At 37.7% G+C, this 27,500-nt stretch overlaps 1 protein-coding gene across 5 annotated transcripts in view; it reads right to left on the reverse strand.

Annotated features, from left to right (window-relative positions):
• ZNF536 (zinc finger protein 536) overlaps positions 1–27,500 on the reverse strand; it is a 343,785-nt gene that overhangs the window by 238,901 nt on the left and 77,384 nt on the right. For all 5 annotated transcript variants that reach the window (XM_071567724.1, XM_071567723.1, XM_071567722.1 and 2 more), the window contains exon 4: positions 4,482–4,603. The gene's annotated coding sequence lies outside the window, so the exon portion shown is untranslated. The remainder of the gene's footprint in view (positions 1–4,481; positions 4,604–27,500) is intronic.

Genomic DNA, 27,500 nt, shown 5'->3' on the forward strand with positions numbered 1-27,500 from the left:
GCTTCATCCGTCTTGACTTCAGCAGCCAACTTCTGTGCAACATACTTTCCACAGAAACCTGCCCAATTTGAACACAGGATTATCACCCTAACCTCTAAATCCTCTATAATGCTCACAAAAAACCTAGGTAACTAGTGGATGAGTTAAAATGCAGAACATCAAAACTTTATGCAATGCAGGATTGGGATAACATTGTATGAAGGCATTTGAGCAAAGGTGACTTCTTCACACGTGCAAGAATAGTGACTTCGTGAATGCTACAGAAAAAAATATGATAAAATTACATCATCAGTTCTCTGGTCTTTAATGAAGTCAATTTAACCCCAGAGATAGAATGATTCTTCTGCACAGATGCTCTTATACCTATTGCTGCTCTTAAAATGAATCAAAATGTAATTGCTGATAAACGTTGGGGAAGGTTTTCTTTTTTTCTTAACTGAATTAAAATTTTATGCTGTTTATATTATGTTTGGCTTTAAGGCTTGACTTGTCAAACATCTTACTTTGTATATTTTGCAACTGGGGTAAAAAGTGAAATATGTCCATCTTGTTTTCAGTAAACAGTCTCTGGGTCAGTTCTATTTCATTCTGCTCACACAGACTCCTTCACTAAGGATGCAGAGTGGGGTTTTCCTACAAAGCAACCACAAATTTAGTAAATTAGTCAGGTTATATTCTGACATCTGTCAGAATACAGATCACCACGTTGTCTTTAATGAGACCAGCTTTGGAGGAAGACAGTATTCAACATAAAAGACAATCTCAGTTTGCTTCATTATTTCTAACTGGCTCCACAACACAATACAATGCAAAGCCAGTTCACCTATTTGTTTATAAGTATGATTTCACTAAGACTATGATATTATTTTTAATGTAAAATACTATTTTATGTATGTACTAAAATGATTCAATTTAAGATCTGCAAGTTTTTTGAAGTAAAAATAATGTGTTATAGTAATTTGCTTATGCCTAGAATCAGATACTGCATTCTACAGGCACACAATTTTTGTGAAAGTGAACAATTTCTAGCTATGTAGCTGTGATTTGCACATTTAAAATGATAAATTTAAGGCCATCAATAGTAAATCAATTGCAGGTATAGAAGATAAAACTGAAATAATTCATCATATCAGTATAGGAAAACACAAAGAGTAGATGTAATGGGTCATTTTGACTTTAAATTGAAATCTGTTCCTAGGTTTTTCAAGGACAATTCACTTTACAAACCTTTAATGTATACATAAAAAACCATCCATCAGCACATCTGATCCAAATATACTAATGATTTTTATTGGTCAGATCTTGAAAGTGAGGTTTATTTTTATGGAGTATGCATTAATTAACCCAACATGTACTATCTTCCAGGATATCTAGCCAAGTACTTTCATTTAAACATGTTTATTGTGAAATGTTTGCATTCCCAACATTTGTGGCCCACACACAGACTATTTCATACTTCACTTCTGAGCAGTTACAAAAGTTAAAAGGAGTTATTGTTTTTGATTAATGCATTTTTGGGGACTTTTTTTTAAATGTTCCAAAACTATGCTCTGAAGACATTCGTCAACATGAAAACATCTAAATGTATTTATCTTGAAAACAGAGCATTAAAAGAAATGAGAGGGATTCATTTTAGATCATTTCAACTTCTGCATGAAAAGTGAACATTATGAACTTTTGTATATCATTTGACTAAACTTATGCAGAATATTAATTGACCAATTTGATATAACTGTATCAATCATAAAAAGAAAAGCCATGTATACAGATATGTGGAGTGGTGCATTACAGATGGGAGTTCTAAAGCTGTGGCTGTCATCTTTTGATTAAGAAAAGGAAATGATTTCACTAAAAAGATATTCCCTCTTGTGTTGTTTTGTTTTAACTGAGTTTGTACTTTCCACCGAACTGGACATATTTATTGAGACTCATAAGTTACTTCACGGTTACCAACATCACTGTAATCTCAACAAACTATCTTTTTTCTTGCCAATTATCTAAATATCATAACTATAAAATATCTTAAAACATTCTCTATAGTGTAAACATCTTAGCTACAAAGCTTTAAGTGTAAACAGTATGATGCATCAGAATGATTTTAAGCGATGTTATAAAAACTGCTCTTAAAAACTAAACAAAAATGTAAAGCTTCCATCTGTTTTATGATTTTTCCACTGTAGAACTACTGCTGTGTGCCAGTTTACTGAACCATGGCTTGCTAAAGAGATTGCTGGGGTCACAGATTGAAAAAACAAAGAGTAAGTCTTTAATGGTTGATTTTTTCTCAAGTCTCCTTGATATGGTTTGAACAGAATTAAGTGCATGGCAGCAGAAAACACAGAAGATAAAAACGCTCATGTCGCCTGTTGCAAAGGGGACCCTTCACAGGAAGATTAGCATTTAGCAGAAGATGTCATTTCAGCAATTATCTTAGGTTCTTTTGTGACTGTATACCTATGTTGTCACTGCCAAACAAACACTGTGCTGTGATGCTTTGCACTGTGTAGGTACAGAGTTGAATACAGACTGCAGGTCTGTATCAAAGGAGGGAGAACACACACAACCAGAATTACTTTGCGCGAATCTTAACCCTGATATGAAAGAATAATTCTGGACATTGTTTTCATTGAAGAATGACAGAAGGGAAAGCCACATAAGGGGCAAAAAAAAAGAATCCTCAATGCAGAACCGCATATTTAAGAATTTAAACAAAGCAAATGAGGAACCCACCTAACTACTCAGTGCATGGCTAGACTTTGCATTCCTCTAAAAGCCACAATGCAGTTATGCTTTTATGAAATCATGTTACATCATACAGGAGAGGCTCATCTACAGCAAACTACTTCAGCACACACTTAACTATGAGCATTTGAATAAGCCCACTGAAGCCTCAAGACCATTCTTCCACACATTTGTGCACTATACTGAAATATGTTTCCAAAATAAACCTCATTCACTTCAGTCAGTCTTTCCACGTGAACATGGCCAAACTGCATAACTGCAAAGTGGTGGCACTGTCTGGATTGGCTTCTCCCAAACCGTAGGAAGATGAAAAATACAGGTCAACTAGTCTGTGAACTATCCAGAAATAACATGAATATTAGAAGTCATGATTCTTTCCTTAATTTAATACTTAGCAATCATCAGAACTTGACAGAGTTCTACCTTGTTTCTGGGACCTTGTCATCTGCTGCTTAAGGGCTACAGTCTTGGAAAAAAAATCTGTGTCTTCTCTGGAGTAGACATAAAGACTCTGGTTTCTTGTCACCAGTTTCTTTCAAGAGAAGCTCTGATGAGAATGCATTTCTACTGAGATAGCTATAGCCAGACAGACTGTTTGAGTTCATGCCTCCTCTACATACACAATTACCATCTAATGCAGAAGTTCATGCCTGACAAGAAAAAGAGGCAGAAAAGAAACTCTTCAAAGGCAACTATCTTTTTACTCTCTACTGGTCTACAAATTCTCCATCTTCAACTCCATGTGTTGGGAAAAAAATCAAGCAGTCTGTCAACACACGGAGGGATTCTTACTCTACCCCCTGGTGTTACTCCTGCACCACATACAGATCTGGCACACAGCTTTGATGACACTTCCTAAATGAATCCAGACAAACTAATGGGTAAACTGTGTTACCCTCACCTCTAGAAGAAAGGCAGCTCATCTCATGAGAACAAGTGACAGGATCAAAGCCCCAGCAAATGATGCAGTAACCTTGTCACAGAATTGTACCAGTGTCCCTTCCATACAAGTCTGCAATCTCCTTTCTAGAGCTCTCTACTCAGACATAGTAAAATCTGATAATCCTTACTCATGCAAATATTAACCACCATCAGGAAGGTTTTACTTTGGATGTTATGGAGTGAAATTTTGTGTATGTCTACACTGCACTCCCTGGGGCACTGCACCTCCTGCAAGCTTTAAACTGGCTTGCTTAGATGCCAGAAAGCTTTCTAAGAAACTGGAGAGCCAGCGCTGTGTGCTACAATGGTACTGCACTGTGAGCTTTTAAAGGACTAAGTCTGCAAGAGGTACAGCAACTGCAGTATAAACATAACCTACACAATTCAGAACAAAGACTAAACGTGCTCTTACACATCCATATTCTTCATCACCACCACAGTATGTCCAATAAAAAACATCTTAATTCACAGCTATTAGGTATCCTTCCCTTAAAGAGTATATATTATTTGAGGATGGAAAAGAAAAAGGCCTTCAACTCACCACACCACCTGTTTAACAACTGTCAGGATAAAGTTTGTTTGTTTAATGAACAGATACATTTTAGCTATTAGTTAACACCCTGTTACATCCATGATTATTCTGAGTCTGTAATAGAGAATAGTTTGTTTCATGTGATTTTCAGGGATCCAACCAGCATAGAGATCTCATATTTAGACATCTGAGTGTCTCTCAACTTTCCTGGAAATATTTAAGTCAATTCAAGAATTGATCACGTTGTATGTACAATCTGTCTTACCTACTGCAGCCAGAGCAGTGAAGTTTAGTAGTCTGTGCACATGTCTAGGGAGTGGGAACAGACATCAACACACTCTGTGGCTCATGAGAGATCCTTTAACCTCTTTGCCTCGGTTTCTCCATCTGCAAAACAGGGTAAAAATGAGACCTGAGTAAATATTATAAAATATTATTGTCATTCAAAGTAAAATTTTGAGTTAACAGCATTAGGAACACGTAACTACTTTCTGGTTTTGTCTGTCTGCAAAATTTGGAGCATATGTGCTCTACCAATATTAGCATGTCTTCACAGTCAACATCTAGAATGAATGCTTAAATATTCATTGACTTCAAATTTCAAATTGAAGTTTGAATTGACATTCATTCTGTAGATGTAAGAGCATCAGCCATTAATCAGGGAATAGAAATAATACCACTCAATTTATATAATCTATGTACTGTGGTCAAAATGTATACTTGTAGATATATAATCTCAAAAATTTAAAGTATTAGATGCTTTAGTAGATCATGTGGTACATCCCTTCCCTCTTCTAACTGGCTGATTTATGTAACTGAGCAACTAAACAAAAATTCTGAGGTGTATGTTCAGCTGTAATGCTCACAATTTACATTGTGTATTGAATCAAGTAAATGCATAACTCAGGCAATCAGGGAACAGAAAAAATAACATGATTTAGGTAACCAGCTATGACTGTAAATTTATAAATAATCTAAACAAAAAACTCTACAAATAAATAATTTTAAAATGCATTATTCACTGAAAAATTCCTTAACTACTGACTAAATACTTCCTACATTCACAAGAAAAGAAAAAATCCAAATGCACTTAAGGAGTCAGTATAACTTTTTTGTTCAGGTCCACCAACCCAGTGACTCTTCCCTCCCTCCCTTCCCCTTAAACTACACCTATATAAATGGAAATTCAAAGCCTATATTTTCTAATGCATTGTCTTCATGGATTAGTTAATTTTTAGGCAAGTTACAGGAGTATCTAATGCAAACGTTTACATTTACTAAGTGAAAAAAGAAAAAGGAGAGAAAAAAGAAATATGAAGTTACCAAAATCATTATAGCCATTATTTGAACAGTACACTTCAACCCTGCTGAATGCTTACATCCTGTCAGCATTGTCCCTTTGGTATCTTTTCCAGCCCTTTTTTTCAAATATGTGTATACAGACAAATACCATTGACCAACCCATCAGTCACTAAGAGCATTTCTTCCTTATAATTGCTTGAGTCACCCCAAAATTTTGCACTCACGAAATAATGGCCTGCTTTTCCTAACTTTTTAGCTAGGGTTCAAGTTTTAGAAATTTTAATCTTCAGAGATATTTATTATGGTAAAAAAAGGAGGAAAAAAAAGGAGGAAATACAATTTAAATGAGCTTGTGTCTTTTGCTTAAGCTCGAAGAAAGAAACTCAAACTTTGGAAATGCAATTTCCAGGTAAAGATAAAAGTTCCCATGTTATGTCTCTGTAAACTAGAAAACAACTGACACTTAGCAAGTTGTCCTGTCTGCTGACGGGAACAGGGTGGATGAATCTGGGCAGTCCACTTGAACTTCTTTTTCTGAAACCAGTAATAAAGTTTGAGAGGGGTTATTTTTAAAGCAGCTCCTAGAGTGTTCCAGCTCACTACTGTCAGCTTCAGATCTCAAATGCAATTTGATTTATAATTACATTTTAAAAACCAGCATTAAAATAACATTAGAGGGGTCATAATCTGAACTTTTTAATAGTTAGGCACGTAGCATACATTTAGAAATGGATCTCCAACAGGATTCATCTGGAACATATTCTGACTGGAATTCCTTCCTTCAACCATTTCAGTACACTGCTGGAGCTGGTGTGCCAAAAAGCCATGGTGGAGCCCTGTATTTCAGCACTGTTTCAGATGTAAATGGACTGAAATATGCTGCTGAACATTTGTTAGCCAAAGTCTTTTCTTGCATTACAGTCAGACCCATGTTTGTAAACACCTATGGTGAGAAAGTGCTGGAGAATCTGGAATTAGGCCTTTGCACTGAAAAGGTACATGTATATCCCTTGCAAAATCCAGTTGGCTCCATTGCTTCTAAACCTTGAACAAACTTTAATTTTCTTGGCCTCTCTGGCACAGATCATTTGAGGGCATTGACCAATTTGAGCAGTTCCCAGAGGGCAAGTTGTGTTTGTGCCAGCCAAAACACACATACAGAGAAAAGCAGTGCTCCCAAAAACTGGCAATAGTGGGTGCCAGCTGAGAGCTACCTGTCCTCCTAGCTGTGCAAAAACTCATACGGGCACTCAGGGAACTGCACAACTCTGTGCCTGTAGCTGCAAGCCTGGCACCTCCTGGACACAAGACGGGCTTCAGACGGGGCACAGTCTCCTTGCAAAATTTGCCTTGTTATCCAAGGCCAATCTTCTGAAAAGAAAACCTCCCAACTAATCAGTTCTGCACCGGTACCTAACTACAACTTCACAGGCAAAAGGCAGACAAGGAATTCAGATTCTGTAGTGCTGAAGTAAATGAGCTAGTTTAAAAAAAAAAAAAAAAAAGGAAAAAAAAGGAAAAAAAAAAGCCTGTGCCTTAAAACCAAGTTTGAAATTTTATAGGCTTTTACTCCATAATTTGTACTTGAGCCTTCTGTTATTTTTAAACAAATCTAATTTCTTACAGCTGTGAAATTTACATTTTAAGAGTGTCTAGTGGCCATGTGCATTAATTACTTTATTGTAATATTTTAATGAGTTTGGGGTTCAACTCTGAAAGAATCCTTCTGAATCCCTGCTTCCCCACAGAATTACACGAGAACCTGATTCAATCACAACTTCACACACCCTGATCCAAACCCTGATGGACTTACACAATATTTTCAGTTGTCTTATGAAGTCTCTGAACTTTAAAACTGGCTCCAAATGTTAGGACTTCTCACCAAACTAGCCCTTCCCTGAGTCAGGAGCAGAGCAAGGCTATGAGAAAGTTTGTCTTTAGAGCTGAACTTGCCGGCTGAGCCTGGTCTAACTGAAAACAAGTACCAAAATGCAAAATTCAGCTGTAACAGATAACATATGGGCAAATCTTGTTCTTAATGCCACACAGCAATGCAAATGCTTCCATATTAACATACATGACATAAAAACATTTAGGGTTAAAAGATTAACCTCTCCAAGAAGTATCTAAATTCACCAGGGCAGATTGAAATTGCACTACTGGAAAATTTCCACCTTTGTAAAACATTTTAAAAGCATTACAGTATCCATACTTCTGCAATGGTATTCCCTTTAAGGATTTGGGGGGTTTGTGTCATACTAAATTATTTCTTCTTCATCTCTGAGTGTGCAGAAGTAGTGGTGTAAGATAAGTAAAATGAACCTGGTTTTCTTCAGGCAGTTTTAAGTCAGGACTTGGAGTCTGTCCTTGCACTGCTGCATCTTGGGGACTGAGGCAGAAAACTTCAGACCACCAAGGATCTCTACAATTTGAACTGAAGAGATAAACCTTCTTACAGCATCTAGTGCACTTTAATTCCCTATGAATAAGCTAAAGAAGCAAATCTGTAACACAATGAACAACGGGTTCAAGTACAAATATAGATAAATGCAGGAAAAGTGGGACTGACTGTGTTAGTTGACTGTGATAACAGTAAGAGGTTCATCAGTTGTCAAGTGCCACCGCACATGATGCACCCACAGAGTCACGCTTGGAAATCTGACCATTTTTGTCCCCAACTCTCACCTCTCTTGGCTAGGGCAAATGCAGAATTGCAACTTCAATGAACTACCCAGCTTTTAAAAAATCATGTTTTTAAACCACTAACAATAGGAGCAACAGTTATTATTCAGTACATGCTTTTTATCAGATTGAAGATAAACTTTATTATAACTGGTGGAGATGGTATCAATGATTTGTGGTCTATGTGAATTTTGTAATGAGAAATGGTAATCTGTCTTGGGGCAAACAATATTGTTCTGTTTACTATGCAATTAGCAATATTAAGTCATGATTCTATAACTGATTGCTGAAAATAGGGGTGGTAGAAAGAAACTGGAAGCACTGGAAAGTGTCACAGGACAAGTATCTGAGGACTATAAACTATGGTACTTTAGCCTGACATTCCCTCTCATCCTTCAAAAATCTTCCTCATTGTTCCAGAGATGTTCACTGTAAAAATATCAAGACTGCAAGTGGTTTGGGGCAAAGCCAGAATCTCTCCTTGTTGCACATACGAACATATAGTATAGTGCAGGAATTTCATTTTCAGAAAAGCAGCAATAGAACGACAAAAAATTCCTAAAAAAGAAAAGAGGTTTACTTTGGAAAAGGTATGATACTGAACCAAAAAGAATGACAAACATAGATGAGATCTAATCTCTTGATTCCTGGCATATTTGGTGTGCAAGCAAAACGAGAGTAATTCCCTTGAGTCTAATCTCTTCCTTAATTTTACAGACTGAGCCCCATACCTTTGTGTGACCAAAACTGTACTTCTTTGTTTACTCTTAGATCAGCCTTAAGCTACCACCATATGGAGCTGGGAACACCACAGACAGAGCAGAAACCATCCTTAACTAACGGTCAGAGTAAATTGTGTTGGGAGTCAAGTGGGGCCACTCTCAAGTGGCTGGTTAAGACAAGGGCTGACCTATAATGGAGTTTCTCTGCAAAACAATATATTTTTTACTTTACATTATAAAACACAAAATCATAAGTATGATCAATGACAGAAATCTCACAGCCTTTTTCTGTTCTATTCCTTAGCTGACATGTGCAGTCCAGCCCTTTTGGCTCTAATTCCGCAGCAGTAAAGATTTTGAGGTTACCTCAACGGGAACTCAGAGCTAGAGCACAGAGCTTTCATAGTGAATAGGCAAGACCTACAGAGTGCTAGGGTATTTCCTGCTAAATTGATCTTATTTAAAAAAAAAAATCATTACATTCTTAAACTAGCCAATTCCATTTGTAGCTCTCTGGAAATGTGACGCTCCATGTAGAGCTCCCCTGCACTCAGCAGGCAAAAGCCACATTTAAGACAGCATGATGCACCAGCGCTCCGCAACTGGGATGCTACAAGAAAGTGACTGCTTCTGAAAGCCTCACAGCCCCTCTCCTGCACCTCTTGCCCTTTAGGATCAGTGCCTTAAATTCCCATATACCACTGAATAACGTCTGGCTGATCCAGAAGATTAGCATCTTATTCCACCTTTGTTCTCTGCCTTCTTTTAGGATGAGCAATGAATGACACCACAGCAGGCATAACCCTCTGGCACAAAAGCTAACAAAATTGTAGAATGTTTTAAGAAATGATGTAAAACTTAACAGAGAGTTACAGAAGGATATTTATAGAGTATCCATACAAAATCCATGGCTACACAGAAAAGCTCTCAAATTCACTTTACTTTCCTTAACAGTGCAAAGCAAAACTAGCATCAAAAGTCTGCAAGAGTGACCTCTTTAAAACTGATAAAAGTACAAACTATTTTAATGAAGTGTGCACGAAATTTGAGGGTTTCTTTTGCGCAAGGTAACAGTGAGTCAGAGTTTCACAACAACAAAACTAACACATACTATAAAAATGAATGGGAGGAAAAAACTCATAGGATAAAACTCCATGTTCCTATATGTAATATGCCAGTGATCAGTGGAAGTTATGCAAAAACTTCTACTTTTTAAAGAACTACTGTTTGTAGAAAAAACACTCGATAGTTGGTATTTATGGGGTTTAATTCCCTTTTCTGAGGAGGTCCTGAGTCTGGTCATTGTTCATCTCTATTGTTCAAAATTTACTCCCAGATTAAGAACTTCTCTCACACTAATAAACAGGCTCTTGAAAGCTTTTTTTTCCCTTTCAGTAATTAACCTACTTAAATGTTTTAATGGAACTACTGACGTACAATAGCACAAAAGGTCCTCTGACCATAATATAAAGTGAGATATGAGATTCCTAAAAACTTTTGCATGAAGGTGGTCTCGAATTTACAAAAACACACAGCTCTAAAATTATCTTTAAAGGTCATAAATTAGGTACTCTCTTAAATGTAATTCAATCATTCAATAGGAGCTTGATTCTATTAGTTGTCCTATGCGTTTCACAAAACAGAACTCCATTAACATTATTCACTTATAGCTTCCCTCTATAAGTGGATATTCTGTTCAACAGGCTTTAAATAGATTTTTTTCCCCTGAAATTGCTATTAAGCATACTTTTACTCAAAGGGCAAAGTAGGCATAGGATTATGCTTGTACTTCATGCAAAGGATACATTTTCAGCAATCAGAACCACATTCCTATGAAGTAAAAATACTCTATATAAGCCGATTGTTTCTATCCCTCCTAACCTTGCTCAATAAGGACTCTATTCTGATCTTTTGAGTTACACACAAGTTTTCCAATTTGGCTGAATAAAGGTATCTTGTTGGGCAGCTTCATGAGCATATTCTATGTCTTGAATTCTGACCTTGACATGTTCAAGGTGGATCTCAATTATAAGATGCTGCTCAGAGGGGAAGAAATATTTTCATTTTTTTTTAAAAATCGGGATTTATTTTACTTTTCTCAGTTAAAGAATACAGTATGGAATCCCTGCTTTTACATACCTTGCTTTAGTGAGCCACTAAAAATATAAACCTTGATGAAGTGACCACAACACATATATAGCCATGAGATTTTCAGAGCAATTTACCTTGCCTGTAGTTACATTTCAGACTCAGAAATATCTACTGTAGATCATTCATCTTTGATTTCATGTTGATTTCACTGTGAAGGATTGTATGCACTCACCTCTCACAACTGAGATTATTCTGAACAAGAGAGAAAATACACATGTGCATGGAGAGGAGTATCATGCTGGGCCAAGCCACATATCCCACAGCCAGTCTCAAAGGATTTTAGCCACCCTATGATGTTGAGCTGCATGCTGCAATAATCTGACACCCAAACAGACCCTGACCCATTGTGATGGTGTAGTTGCAACAGTACAATCTGTACATAAAAATGTGTATGTCGAGAGCCAAATCCTCCGTCTGGTTACCATATCCTATGTTCATGTCTTACTGCTTAAAGCAGGACACATGGCAGAAATCCTACACTGTTGTTCTTCTCATTGGCCACGCCAATCTCAGATAATCAAGTCAGTCAGTCACCAGCAGATACTCTTTTCTCAGAGGAAAGGGTTGAATTTCATCAGACCACTGCACTTCAGCTTGCACTTGAGGTTCTAATTCTCTTCTGGTCTTAGCCCATTTCTGTTTTGCTCTGGCACACACTGCCCTAGTAAGTACATTTATTACCTCAGTAATTCCTCTGAGGGCTGTCTTACTTTCACTTTATATCTGGATTCACATAAGCATCTCCCCATTTTACAAGGAAACATTTATTAGCCTCTGATAGGAGCTTCCTGTTCCATCATGCTGAATCCCATTGTCTGTGACTCTTCTAAAGCAGGCTAGCAAGTTGCACACTCCTGAGTGGCTGTGTAGCACAGACAGGGAGAAGGCACATGGAGGGGGATGACCAGGCACTCCAGATTATCTTCCTATCCCACTTGCAAACCTTTTTTCAGCCGGCCACACATAGTCAGTTTACACTGTGATGATACCATTCACCAGCTACCAGGGGCACTGGGTGACCAGGCAATTTCTAGGGTGCCCTGTTCATGCTTCTTGTTCATGCGCTTGGCACCAGTGCAGGAAAGGACTGTCAAAGTCTCCTTCACCCAAGGATTCCTCAACTGTGAGGCTGATCTTATTACTTTGGGACAATTCAACAGTAGAGGGTAAGCTTATTATATCACAAAAACAGGGATTTCTGCTGTAATTCCTCCAGTTCAGAGCTAATTATCTTACTTGAGAACTGCTCATGAGGGGTTTTTTCCAGGTAGTTGTGGATCATCACTGCATATTCCTGTTTCTCAAGGTCCCATCCTGCAAAACTCCAGTGTAGCAACTGTTTGGTAAAACTGGTACTGTCTAAAAACTGTCCTGCATTCCATAGTGTTACATAGGAAAATTTGGTCATGATCCCCTCCAGCCATAGCACAGACAGATCTTCAGAGGAGGTAAAAAAGTATAATTGCTAGAAAATAAAATTGCAAGGATTTACCCCAGCTGTAGATTTGGACCCACCCTGGGGACAAGAAAAAGATTTCAATGCACAGAGTTTTTTACTAGAAACCATGTGAAATCTCTCATCCACATCAGCCTGCTATTTTTTACTTCTATGGAAGCAGACAACATTTGTATTCAGCTGCTCACTTATAAATAAAAAACATTTTTACATGGGTGGATTGGAGTGGCCTTCCCTCCCCGCCCCCCCCCCCTTTCGGTTCCCATTATTTTATATATTACACACATGTTCTGTCAGCAAAGCTGACTTTGTTATCTGAAACATCTGTGGTACCCTGCTGTGGGGAAGGCCAACACTGCTGCTGCTGTTGCTGCCTGTCTTTATTAGCCACTGATTTGCTGATGGAGTCCTCCGATGGCACGCAGGGCTCCGGTTCGCCTCCGTATCACCGGGGCTGCACAGCACAGTCAATGGGATTCTGTGAACTGGCACAGGGGTCCTGGTGGTTCACAACATGGCAGTTACTATCTACGTGAAGACATGAAACCCAGGTTTCATATGTGCATTCAAGCAAGTGCAGGTTTTGGTATTTCTAAAGAAATGTGTGTGAATTTATCTGTAAGCTGGAAGGGTAACACCTTTGCATGAAGGCACATCCTCATCAAAATGAAAAGACCTTCCACCTGAGGCGCTCAGGCTGTTTAGCAGCCATAATATTTTATTATTTATTTTGGCCAAGTGAAAAGTTACCTGGATTCATCTCTTTTAGCCTTATTTTCAGGTGCTTTTCACAGTAATAGTCCTGACATACTTCCCAGTCCCATGAAACTCTTGAAGATCCACTGTTACTGTAAAGTTTATTACCTAAGGCATATAAGAAGTATGGATTTCTTATGGAGCCATGACAAGATTTTAAAATATCAACTTAGAGATGAAAAATCTGTCAATGTTTCTTAAATAACATTTCTAGAGATAAGTTATTCAGGTCACCTGATAGGAAGTGAAGCTATTTCTATGTATTTTATACACGTACTTTCAGCAAGCAATAGCACCTTGGTAAAATCAGTTTAACTATTTCCCTTCTGAAAAATCAAAACTCTCTTATCTTTATATGGATTTCTTATGACACAGATGAGTGAAATATACATTCTATTTAAGAATTTAAGAGTTGGTTGTTAAACCACAAAGCTTAATAAGAACATTGAGAAGATGCAAGAATGACTCACAAAAAAGCTCACATAGACCAGATTCCCAGCTGATGGTGTTTGGTTTACGGGTCTACTATTTTAAGAAAATGGTCTCTAATACAAAAGTGAGATAATAAAAAGTTAAAGTCAGTTCCCTCCCTTTAAAAAAAAAAAGTATCGACGATATAAAAACCTGAGCTGAGTTCTGAGTCCAAAAGGAAACACAAACCAGCCTTTTTGTACATTTTCCAGATCTTTCAAGGACTCTAGGCCTGATACAGAGAATAATTACGGTAGGGAAACATCATGTGACTGCTGTCACAGATCTTTTACATGCTAGTGAGTGTGGATATGTGGCCAATTCAAGATTGAAAACTGAAGACTGATGTGGAGATAATTATAAATTAAAATTAAACACAGCTTTTGAAAAAAACACTTTGTTTTCTTTACAAAATAATTGATCACCTAACCCCAGTAGGAAGGTTCAAGATTTACTATATAATGACGTGCTAGTAGCAAGCAGCTTGCTATATCTTTCAGGATCAAGATTGGGATGACAATAGAGAATAAAGAAAATAAATGCCATAAAGGTGTCTCTCTCCTCCTCAACCCTCTTCTGCTTGAAGCATTATTTACTTTCAAATTTGCTTTATTTATATTAGACAGCTTTAGTACCCCCCAAAACAGCTAAGTTCTCTGCAGAAACAGGAAGGATCTTTCCATATTTAAAGGCTGAACCTCATTTCCTATTCCCTGAAAATAACTGAGATGTGATAGCAGAATATCCCTGATCTCCAAAACAATCTTCTGATTATCCAACTAAGAACCTGGCGTACAGTAGAACAAGCTCCAGAACTACTCCCTAGTCAATTCATCCTGTTTTACCTGTATTCAACCAGGAACTAATCTGATAATCACAGGCTGCCCCCCTGTTCCAAATACATCCCCAAAGAGAAAAAAGGGATGTGGTACTGTTACTGCCACCACTTGCTGAGTATTTCCTTAGAGATGGTGTTTCAAATCCTCTGGAGGCCAGTGAAGTCACAGATGCTTTCCACTAGCACAGGAGTACAAAGTACCTGAGCAACAGCAAGGATCTGTTCTTAAACTTACAATACAGTTCTTATTTGGGGGAAAGTGAAAGGAAGGAATAAAATTAATGTATGTGCATAAACAAGTCCAAAACTTGGAAGATTAACTGAAAAGACAATTATCTTTATAAATTTTAAAACTGCAAACAGATCCATGCAATATAATTTTCCATCTGTCCGGATCCTTCTGCAAGACACATGCACAAGATAGGAAAAAGCTTCATATAAAGAAATACACTAACTTAGAGCTGAGATATTTATGGCTGGGGGGGAAAGGAAAAAAAATAGTGCAGTGCTTTTATGGAATGGTAGTAATCTCTCTTTTACTCTTTGTGTAGGTCACCGTCTCTTGTTATGCAGTCTTTTAACATTCATCTGAATATTTCATCCATGCGAAAATTAGTCCCAGCATCTTTTTTTCTGAATAATGTTTGGTGGTCATTGCTTCACAACTGCAAACAATCCTCTACTGCTATTGAGTGCTACAGACAGGCTTGTTTCACACTGGAGGTTAGAATCTGATCTTAAGTCCATTAAATCACAGAGTCTTTTTAAAGTTTAATCTTGAGAAGATTTGAGTTGTAAACAAAGGGCACTATACATGGGGAAAGAAACAACAGAAAACTATGAACTTATGACATTAACTCAACCTCAAGTTCAAATTTTGTGTGTGATTTAGCAAGAAAATTCTGAGCTTTCAGCAGCAGCACATACGCCCTGGCATGTGGGCAAAGCTAAACTGAGCATTGATGCTCACATCCAAAACACACATATGGATTCCATTTTACTATAGATGTGATTCTTCATGTGCAAAACATGTGTCTGACTGATTTACTTTGGCTTTTTAAGATGTGATTCTTTTTCTTTGGTGGGGGCAGGGAGCAGAGAAGTAAATAAATAATTTGTGCAGTACTTGAACCTACACTATCTCTAAAGAGAAGAGCCTGGGATAAAGGGCAGGTAAAAATCTTGGACTTGAGCTGCAAGTATCAATTTCAGCAAACAACCAAATGCCAACAGAGAGAAACTTAGTCCACTATACAGCTTCTGCAGCATGTTAATCTATCCCACTCTGTAATTGCTAGATAGGAAAGGGAAAAAGGGCTCCAGATGCTAATAACTTGGAAGTGGTAATTAGAGGAGTCCACATTACTGCTGTGAGACTCCCATCTTCCCTTGATTACTGGTAAGAAACTTTTGTCCAGTGGCTCTCTTCACTTCAAAAACGTGCAGCACTTCTGTGTTCCTAAGCTCCATCTCCTTCTCACCAAACACACGAAGAGGAGCTCAACTGGGGCTGGAAAACTTTTTCTATCTTCCTTAACATTGGAGGATGCTCTGTTTCCCATAGAAAACATAGGGAAATATCCACAAGGTTATAAGGTGACCTAACAGAGAAGTACCACAAGAACCAACTTCTAGCTGCACAAGATGAAAATTGCCTCCTGCAAACTCAGCCTGAGTGTGACAGAGAACAAGAGTCTGCTTCCCTTGCTTTAAAGGCTAACAAATATCTTTAAAGGCTCCTTGAGCATTTATAATCTCTGGGATCACAGAGACAAAGTAAGTCTGGAAAGAGTCTCAACATTGCATGAGAAAGTAAAAGCAAAAATACACTTATCACAAAGAGGGAATGCATTTGTATTATTATATTGAAATAGCACAAGGCTACAATGACAGGCTATAAATTTTTCTCTTGGACTGTAACCAATATTTTCCATTTCAAGTAACAACAGTGTAAGAAAGAGTGACTCAGAATTAATAGAAATTATGGACATAAATTGGTAGGTACTTAGGTGAAAGAGAACCTCAAATTCAGCTGTTGTTAAAAGGGAATAGGTTAACTAGCCCTCTGAGCAACCCTTGGACCCATTTACACTGCTGACAAACTGACCAAAAAGGTATGCTTAGATTTTACTGATGTTGCCTATCTTTACAGTTCTCAGATTCATAGCCCAGAATGTTACAGTAAATTCTTGGCAGTGAAAATCATCTTGTTTTTATCCCTGAAATTTAACACTAAACATAACACTAAACCTAATCTATGATTCCAAATAACAATAGCAGTGATAGTAACTGTGTGGTTCTTCAATGACGAGAATTAAATTACAGAAATTTCTCACTTCTACTTTTTCTGATTTGATATGTCATTTCATTAAACAATCATGAATTATTGAATATTAGTAATTTTAAATCAGTGATGTGCCTTAAAATATATATTTACAGAGTATTAGTATTTCTCTTAAGCATTCTGATACTGTAGTGGCTATTGAAACATTAGCTGCTCGGTTTAAAAAGAGGAAAAAAAATCAACCAAAAAACCAAAAGCAAACCAAACCAACCAACCAACCACCTAACAAGGAAGCAAACCAGGATTAAACTGCAAGAAGCCTGTTAGCCAAAGCCAATGTACATTAGCAAAGCTGGGTCCACAAGATCAACAATCTCTCCTCTGTTTTAAGACTCAATCCTGCATTTGGTTGGTACATGTAAATCCACATGATTTTCTAGCACCTTCATCAAACTTTGGGAGTTAAGTCGTAAGACTGAAAGTAAAGCTGACAAGTCCTCTTTTTTCCCCTCTACACAGACTTCTAAAAAAGGAGGACTGTGACTATTGTCAAAAAAAAAAAAAAATCAATGCAAAGTGGTTTAGCACAGGTGTTCCTGTTATTGTGCTACATTTGGAAAGCCCACACATCATTCAGCGCACCTTCAATTCGCACACCCAACTGCGTGAGGTGGTGGGCTATTGTTAGTTTACAGGTTTGCAATAAAAAGCATGAAGTAATATTGGCAAGCTCAGGAGCTTTTTTTCCCCCCTTATGATGTCTCCCTGCATCTATTTATCTAGTTCTCCTTGCTTTGTTTCTGCTTTTATATTCAGTATATTCAAAAAAGGGTCAGAAGAGGTTTTAAAGATGTAATGCCACGCTCAAGCCTTTTGAACACTAAGAGAAAACCTCAAAAGGTTCACGCATAAAGGAACAAAGATATAAGGATAGCTTTGAACCTGAGGGGCTCTCTCACTGCAAGCAAGTGCATTGCCAGCGTGTCACAGGTGTACACCACATGAGCAAGTGAAAAAATAAAATGCCTTTGTGAAGGGGTGTGATGCTGACGGGTCCGAGTCCAGAATGCATTAATCCCAGGGTGAATGTGTGCATCTGTTAGATATTTATGTAGCTCCTACTAGTAGTTTGTACAGATATCTAAGCAGGTGAATGTCAACAGCTTTGAAACCATATGTTAACAGGAGGTTGTGGGAGGGTATGGAAAGGCCATCAGGCACTCAGGGTCTGACAGGGAGGGCAGACACCCACTGCCTGAACACGGCCCTGGTCAGGCAGCGCTCTGGGGCCCTGCCTCAGACTTCTGCTGGCTCACCTGGGTGACACTGGGGCAAAAGACTGAGTCTTCCTCTCAGTTTCCCCATCCTGGAACAAGAGATACTAAATGTGACCACAGAATGACAATTTTCTTTCATCTCTAATTTCTGACATTTTGGGGGGAGAAAAAAATATTTGCTGACTTTAGTTTGTTGGAAGAAGATGGAGGCAGGGTCTCTGTCTCCTGGTAGTTGCAGGAACACGCTGTAGCAGAGGAGAACCATGTCCTGTTCTTTTGTCTGATTCAGAAATTGTTTAATTCTCATTTTGTGTATTAACTCTGAGTCACTCAGGCTTGGGAATGGCAAGCATCTGAACTTGGGTTCTCCCATTTCCCAGAACAGTCTCCTGACCACTAGACTGCACTCCTGTAAGTACATATAAGTACAGTTCAATCCAACATGATTTCAGAAAGAAAAAGAATCAGTTTTAAGAAAAGCAATGCCCTTCCCAAAAAAGATATTTTGTCTATAATGTTTACTTTTTCTACTAAATATCCTCAGCGAGAAACTGTGAGAATGAATTTACAAAACATGCTAAGAGGTCTCTGGCTAAAACGTGTGAATTTTTTTATGATTAACACAGAGCACTTGAATCCCAAAATTGTCAGTTTACACACCACTTTAACCTAGATCACTCAGTTTCTCCTGCCATACATCACTTTTAGGAAATTAAAGGAAAACTGTTTTCATAGTAAAAGTGAGTTACTAAAGGAGGTCTGTTAGGAAAATTTTCCTTCAAATTAAAATTTTCTGTACAACTGAGGAAACAAATCTCTTAAATCCCCTCCACTCCAAACAGCCTAGCAACTAACTTGAACCCTCCATGGTTCAAGTTACTCTCAAAGGTAAGGGAATCAAAAACTAGCTCTGAAGTCCTCTAAGATCCTATTGGCAGACGAGTAATTCCACCTTTGAAAATCTTGGTGTGACTAAGTGAATTCATCACGAGTTGCAATTTCCTTTTGTCCTCAATGGCCCATACACAGTGCTGGAGAAATATGCCTTCCTCGCCCTTTTGAAGTATTACAGCTTCACTGAAAACCTTTCAGGAAGGATCTATCCCAGATGGCATGGTGTTCATCATTTAACATTGCCCAAACTTGGCTCCCAAACATTACTAGTCCATAGTAAATCCCATGGATTTCAACAGCTCTACTGTCTCTAAGTGCTTCTGGAAAAAAATCTAATCACCTTCCCATCCTCTTGTACATTTACCTTTTACAGTATCAGAACACACACTCTATAGTAGCCCTTTTCAATTTATTCCCATCTATTTTCTTTCCCAAGAACATATTATTCATACCTACTCCTTCACTGTGTAATTAACTTCTTCCAGTTCTTGGAAATGAAACATTCACTTCTGCTTTTGCTCCAACCCTCAAGAACTGCTTGCAAGGGTCCTCCTGCAGCTCACCACTGTACAGGGTGGGGAAAGACAAACCATAATTGCTCTACACTTGATACCTCAGAGAGAATAATCACACTTGTCTTTCATTACTTTGCTTTACTTTAGTGATGCATAGCTAAAAAAGGTGTTTATGTAAAAGCTAGTGGTTTATCAGAGACCCACCATCTTTGTTATTTGAGGCCCCTTCGAGTGCCCAGCAGGACTCCCCTACTCCAGCCCCTGGTCTAACATGGGCAAAGATAGATCTAGTGTTACTCCATGGAAAGAGAAAAGTCACAAATGACAACTCCACTGTGTATTAGAAGATATTAATTGAGATTTTTAATTTTGGGAGTGATGTGTTGCATGGCATCTGTAAAATATGCCCCAAACATTCTCAGGAGTACAGCTCAAAGAGTTTGATTAAAATTGAGTAAAACCAGTCTCTCATCCTTCTGTTTAAAAAATGAGAATTCATTTATTCAGCTTAATTCAAAGATTTATATATGATTAAAATTACTATAAGATGTCTAGCTTTACTGCAATAAACTGCAATGGCCATCAAAATATTGATAGTCATTGGTAAATTACTTCTGGTGTTTAATCAATGTTATTTTTTTATCATCCAATTTTTTCTTCAAGTCAGCTTCTAACACTAAACTACATTTCATCAAGGTTGGTAAAACGTTTAGAAAGGAACAGATGTCAGAATATGGGGATTGCCAATAACACTGATGGAAGCCAGTAATTTCTTTCCTGTCCAAAGGCAAAAGAATGAAGAATAATCTAGACTGTATACAATAATACAAGATTTACTACAACATTAATGGCTATAAAAAGTAAAAGTATACAAAAGCTATCTCCATTTTTTTCAGCCATCACTAAGGGCAGTGTTTTTCAATTTGAGACAATTTTTACAGGAAAACGAAAGGTCTATCTATTCTTAAGCCTTTAAATATCCATAAAATATGGATGAAGACACAGGCTAGCATTAGTTGCTTGCAAATATACTTGTATATTAGTCTATTGTGCAAGTTAATAATTTTGCCAAATCTCAAAAAATGTGGATGCAATCTTTCCTTAAGAAAGCAGCTCAGCTTGTTATTTACAGATTGTAACATTTACATAAGAGTTTGGTTTAACAAGAGATATAAATATAGATAAAACCCTTAGGACTTCATTCTTTAAACTGCCCTCTAAAAATCTGCCCTACAATTTGCACACTGAATTTTGTGCAGACTATTCTTGGAAGCCTTTTGTGAATTAGGGAGAACTGACTCGAAACAGGGGCTGGTTAATCACAATTTTGCAAATTGTACGTAGCAATCATCCTCACATTGTGAAATTCGGATCTATAAAATGCTGATGTTTTAAAGCTGAAAAAAAATTAAGCTAAGTAGGACTACTTTGCTAAGGAGGAAAAAAAAATCTCTTGCAGAAAATCCTTACCAAAAAAATAATTAGAATAAGAGAAATGACATCATAAAGTGCATCTCCATTACAGATCTTAAATGTAAACCCCACCTGGAAAAATATTTTACAACCTGACTGTTCCTACTCCAGTCTCACATCAACACTCACCTGAATATATCAGACAAATTTCTGCACTTCCAAGAATAAACCTGTGGGAGGTTTACCATTTTAGAAGGTTTCTCTATATTCACCTACAGTTTGCACAGGCCCTTCAGTTAAGGAATGACTGGTGAAACTTCACCCTTCCACTTGTCTATCACTGTCAGTCATCTGTGCACCCAGTCAGTGCTGCTTTGATTACAGATCAGGACAGGCACTTGAGCATCAACCACAGCCACATGGACACGATATGTTATGATGCATGTTGAATGCAAACACTTGACAATAATAGCTGGCAACTAAATAGTTTGAGGGAGAAGGAGCAGAATTTATGTGGAAAAGATGATGCCTCAAAGAAGACGTATTTTGTTTTGCTTAAAGCTGCAGCTAATGTAACTTCATCGGCAGTTAGGACAAGCTGACTCAAAATTCTCCTTTTCCACACAGGTTTTGCAATTCTTAACATTTAACAGAAATGAAGGTCTCTTTCTATTTATTTTCCCTTAGAGGTTACAGAGAGACCTTGTCAAACTGCCTATTTTGAGCACACAGGGATATCCTGAAATTCCCATAAAATACTTTCTGCTACCAATATCATTATAACGACAAGAGCTTTCTTTCCATTGGGGTTCAGCCATGACACAGTGTGTGTTGGTTGCCTTCCTGCCATTCCAAGCCCTTTCACTATGGACACAAGTCACAAACAGTGGAAACTCTGTTTTCCTGATGTTGATCCTCCCCAAAGGTCAGGTTTCTTACCTCAAACATTCCAGCAGTTGCTTAGACTGCAGTTCAGGAATTTTGTGTAACATTGCTTCCAGAAAGCAAATATTTATATTAGTAAATACCATTAAAGTATTACTGTTAATAGAGGTATTCTCTTTAGCAAATTGCTAAATACAAGAAAGAGAACTTTAAACTAGGTGGATAGAAACATACTGTATTTATATATTAAACTAATTTTACCATCCTACTTTAACCACGCTAAGTGTTTTATCAAACATGAAGCCCAGCTATTAACTTTTTATGGAAATTAATGTTTTAGAATTACTACAAATTCAGAATTCATGCCTTTGCTACAGAGGGCAAGCAGACGCAGAAAACCCTACAAGGAACAGAACAAATCAGCATTACCAGGATTTTATAAAAGTAGTGATCAGGAGAAAAAAAGAAAAAGGAAAACAAAGGACCTGCAGGAACCTTACAGGGGGACGAAATAAGGACATTCTCCTTGAATGGGAGAGGCTTACACTGGTGCCTGGCTCTCAATAAGGTAATCAGGTATTTAGCTTCACGTGTGATAAGTGAATATCCTGAGCATCAGGCTCGCTTATCCTGGTAGAGCACATTCACTCACCCACTCCAACTGGAATTCACTCTTTTGTTGTCCTTTTCCCTTTTTTAATTGGAGGAAAAATTTAACCTACAGCTTCATCAGCACAAGTGAAGGTCAAATGGAAAAGAGTTGAGGAGTCTCTCTCAAAGTATAGATTATTAATTCAAATAGAAAAGCTTGAGCAATTTTGGCCAATGAAGCCAAACTTTTGAATGCCTGGAATTTGTAAAGGATGCAAAGAAAACTCTCTCCTTTCAGTTCCATTACATGACTCGAGTTGGAACCAATATCTGCCGAGGTAGAGCTGAACTGCTTCTTTTGTTTCCTCTGCTTCTCACTTTGGAGGCCAAGACTAGGTCAGCAAAAGCTTCTATATCATTTATTAATTCAAAACTGGCATATTTTTGTAAGCCCTAACAGAGAGATAAGGGAACATAGGACACTCAAAACAAAGAAGGCCTGGAAGGGGAAAGGAGTATTTCAGGGACAGGATCTAGATTACAAAAAGTTCCCAGAAAAACTTTGAAGAGTCTTGTTTGCTATTTTGAAGACAACCTGCCTGTGAGTCCAGATGTTGTACTCATTCAGACTTTCAAACACACATTTCAATGTGCTCTGAGTTTAAATGTAGGATGGTAAATGAGCCATTCATCATATACAAAATCATCTTAAATATCACCTAAGCCATTTCACTTATTCGAGAAATGTTGCCAGCACTGAACTTGCAAATACTGTATATTTCAGAAGTAAAATGCCCAAGACTAGATTTTTTTTAAATTAATTTAACATAATGAAGCCAAAAAATGATTTATTCTTTGTTTGTTACATTTAGTTATGCTGATAATTAGGGAAATGCTTTGCATCTATGGTTTTGTTACCTTCCTGAGTATTTCCACTGGAGGATTCTGTTCTTCCTACAGCCCAGCTTTTTTGCATGATCTGAGAGCATTGTATTTTCTATTCATTATTTTGTTTTATGCAAAGAGGTCTCAGAAACATAAAATTAATATGGTTTCAAAATTCACAGCAATTAAAAAAAACGTTATTTACCTAAGAACCCATGTGGGACTCCAGCATCAGGTGATTCACAGTCCCCATGCACTGGGACTTTCATTATTTCTCAACATCAAAATATCAGTAGGCAGTGCAGGTAAGGCACAGTGCAGGTAACAAAGCACAGCAGCTCAGCAGTCATTGATTCTGGATGTTGACCCAGACATTATGGTGTTTACTGTCTGCATATGACTCCTTCACTTGTGAAAAGCTGTACAAAACTAAACCAGCTCACCACATGTCAACCTTCTGATGGATACATCAAGCACTGTCTCAGCATTTCTTCACTGCTTGAGAAGATTTGACCTCGTGGCTCTAACAAACCATACAAACTGCCTGGACAGCACAAGCCAACATTCCTTCACACAAGTCCCTGAAAGGACAACATGAGCATCTACTTGAGAAACTGGAAGCAGTTACTGAGGAGCAGAATGTTGCTTTAAAGTTATTATATTATTTTATTGCTACTACTACTTAACAGGAGTACTTTGGAAATACTGAAACTGCTCAGAGCACACTCTTGCCAGATGCTGCTGCCCACAGTCCAGTCTGAGAGCAGCAGAACTTTCTGATGCTGCCTCTGAAGGTGAAGGGATACCAAGCTTGATTCTATGAGCAAGGGAGACTCAGAGATACTACTAACTAAAAACAAAATACTCAAATCCTCAGAAAAAAATTAATTAAAAATCTACAAATTGGTGGCAGGATATTCTGAATCATCCCATAATTCCTATAAGAAAAAAATCTTGAAAATTTGTCTTTTCAGAGACACTTTAAAGCATTTTTTTTGCTACATTCACACAGGTGAAAGATCCTGTCCTTAAAGTTTTAGAACACTGTGAGAAGACCCAGAGGGACTAGGCCTCACCAAGCCATGTTGAAAATTTTTAGGAAAGTAAACTTCAGTTTAGAACAACAAAAATAACAGCTTCCCACAAAACCAATGAATATCATATATAAGGTGATCATGAGTTTCAACCTTTAAAAAGCTGTAATATTTTAAAATAATATACAGAAAAGTGTAATGAGAGTAAACAAATATGTTTTCTCCACTGTGCTTCTCATGGCCCAGAGTCTCTGGTCATCACTGCACTTGTATGTTTGAAGGTATTGGCTGCCTTGAACAAACACAGGGAGCTGGTCCCCACCAACTGCAGCTGTGCTAACTCATGTCATTTTAAACTGGTTTTGAATAACTTCCCCTGTTTACCAATAACTTTAGGAGGTTCAAATCTAAAATCTCTGGGGCTAGAAATATACAACATGAAACGTGTGCTGCATAAGAAAATTTGAGCAGACACTCACAATTTACTTAGTTCCCTTTGAGGGGAACGAGAAACATGCACAGTACTTTCATTATCTGTCCTTAAGTGTTTTTTGTCAAATTTTGACTCTGCCACCATTCTTCAGTGACAGACATTAGGGATGACATTTTTTGACACAATGTCAATAGTGACATCAGTAATATTTGACACAAGGCACATTGGGTTTATTTAACACAGACAATTGGATAGCTCAGGGCACTGGAGATCCAATGCATAAAGAGTTTTACCTCCAAGTCACCAGTGAATATCTAACCCAATGTTTTCTAGCTGCTACCAACTGATGGCTTCTCACAGGCTTATACAGGAGGATTTTGGATGCATTGAACAGATGTCCAGAAAACAAAAATCAACACAATAAATTACATTAATCTGTGCCCTGTGTTGAAGCACCATGGAATGAATAGCCAGTGACAAAGCCATTCTTCTACTGCTATCTGTAATTCCTTTCAAAAATGGTCAAATCCCAAAGGAGATATGGGAGGATCAAATAAGTCAGAGAGCACTACAGCTCTAGGCTCCTGAATAAGATTTCTGTCTCAACAGCTTTCAGTCCCACGGCTTTCATTAACAGTTAAATATACTTATGGGAAAATACAAATGTGAAATGTTACTTTCAATTATGTGTTTTCCAAATATTTCACAACTGGCTAATACACAGGACTCACAAATGCTGAACAGAAACAAAATGAATTGCATATATGATCACTCTAGAATTTCCTAGAGTGCCACAGTCCTGATTAAACAAAGTACTTCTACCTACATCCAATACAGCACTCATCCAAGAGCAGAGTCTTGTAATATCTATTAGGCTTCTGGCTGAGCTCCCAAGTCCTGCATTCAGCCCCAAGATCTATTACTCAAAACCTGAAAGCTCTGGATGTGAGCAGAAAGAGGCCTTAGTGCTGGGTACATATGAAACTACCTGGATTTACAGGACCAGTCACCTGCATGAGGTACCTACGAGTTTATAGGAGTTTATACTACAAAGAATTTCTCCCAAAGATTTAGAAATGTAAATTCCAATGAGTCTTTGTATGGTGTATGAATCCTTGTCTGAAGCAGATGTTTTCATTTTTGTCTTATTTTATGGTTATGATTATATGCAAACATATTCAGCACACGTAACAGAACTTCTTTAAGAAGCAAAGTAACTTTTTCAAAAAGTTCAGAGCTAAGTGCTTTACTTACAGACTTTTTTTAATAAATAAAACTACCAAATCAGAATTAACCCGTGAGAAAAACGTGTCCCTTTTTTCCCCCTATTTTATATCAAAATATGATTAACCTGCTTATGACAGGAAGTCATCAATATGATTATATGACTGCAGACTGGTGCTCAGTCAATAGCTAGAACCAACAGTTGGGCTACCTACAGATTCCCTGGAACACTTTTTTAAGTTGTTTTATATAAGGCTATTCTAACACCCAAACAGACTCCTCCATTGTTCTGCATACTGTGGCCTCCCTAAAAAGAAAAAAAAAAAAAAAAAGAAAAAAAGAAAAGAAAAAGCCATCCTAGCTGACAAAATCAAAATACATGAAGCATATTCGCTGTCCCTTAAGAAATTATCGAAATTATTCCACATTGTTAAATATGATACAAAAAGAGGCAAAGCACATTTTTTAATGATGTATTGGGAGACTCTGATATATTGCAACTTCTCAAACAAGCTAATTTTTTTTTAAAAAATGCAAGAACAATACGTATTTTACTGCAACAAAAAAGGGTTTCTGGAGCCAGCTGTTGATGTCAACCACTGAGGAAGCTTGCAGTACAACACTCTCACAAAGGAAGGGTGATAAATTTGCCTGAGACTTCACAGAAACCATTCCATGATGCTTTGCCACCTCTCTCTCAAAGTCAGAAGGGACATACTTTCACACACGGGCATCAACATCTGGTGTTTTCCCAGCCTCTGTCCCATAATGCCAGAGCAAGTAATCCAGTGCTGATCCACAACCCTGACCAGTTTCCGAGTTCAAAATTTCCCCGCTACAAAGCACAAAAATTGCTGAACGCTAATACAGCCTCTTTCTATCACATTATTTACAACAGCAGGTATGTGATCAAGCCTTATTTTGCCAAAAGCTTTACATCACAAGACATACTGCATGCTTCTGGGCCCAGATTTTTGGAGAAGCATTTTCCTAGACACACCATTAAACACTCTCATGAGAGGGATGAGTTTATGATATAATTCCAGTGTGAGCAACCACCACACGTCTGTTAATCTCTCTTTATCCAAATAAAAGTGCCCATTTCCCAGTGGTTGGACAACCCACATTTATTAGTGGCCACCTGTCCTTTACACAGCACTAACGTAAAGTAAATTTTGCTTTTTCCATGGCAAGTACCATTAGAGCCTCATTGCTGGGTGGGAATACTCAAGCTAGTCACATACCATTTTACATATCAACCATTCACTTATTCACAGATTTAATAGTAAAATATAAAAGGAAGCTCACTGGTCACTGCTACCTAATAGTAAATTCATACAAATTGTTCAGTACAGAATTTATGCATAGCTTCAACTGAGACTGTGCATTCTCCTCAGTTTTGTGAGGCTGGTTTTAAGGTCAGAATTTAGAGCTTTGCTAGCCACAGCTTTAGAAATCCCATGGCAGAGAC

The sequence above is a fragment of the Pithys albifrons genome, chromosome 12 (assembly GCF_047495875.1).
Source record: "Pithys albifrons albifrons isolate INPA30051 chromosome 12, PitAlb_v1, whole genome shotgun sequence".
Classification (NCBI taxonomy): Eukaryota; Metazoa; Chordata; class Aves; order Passeriformes; family Thamnophilidae; genus Pithys; species Pithys albifrons.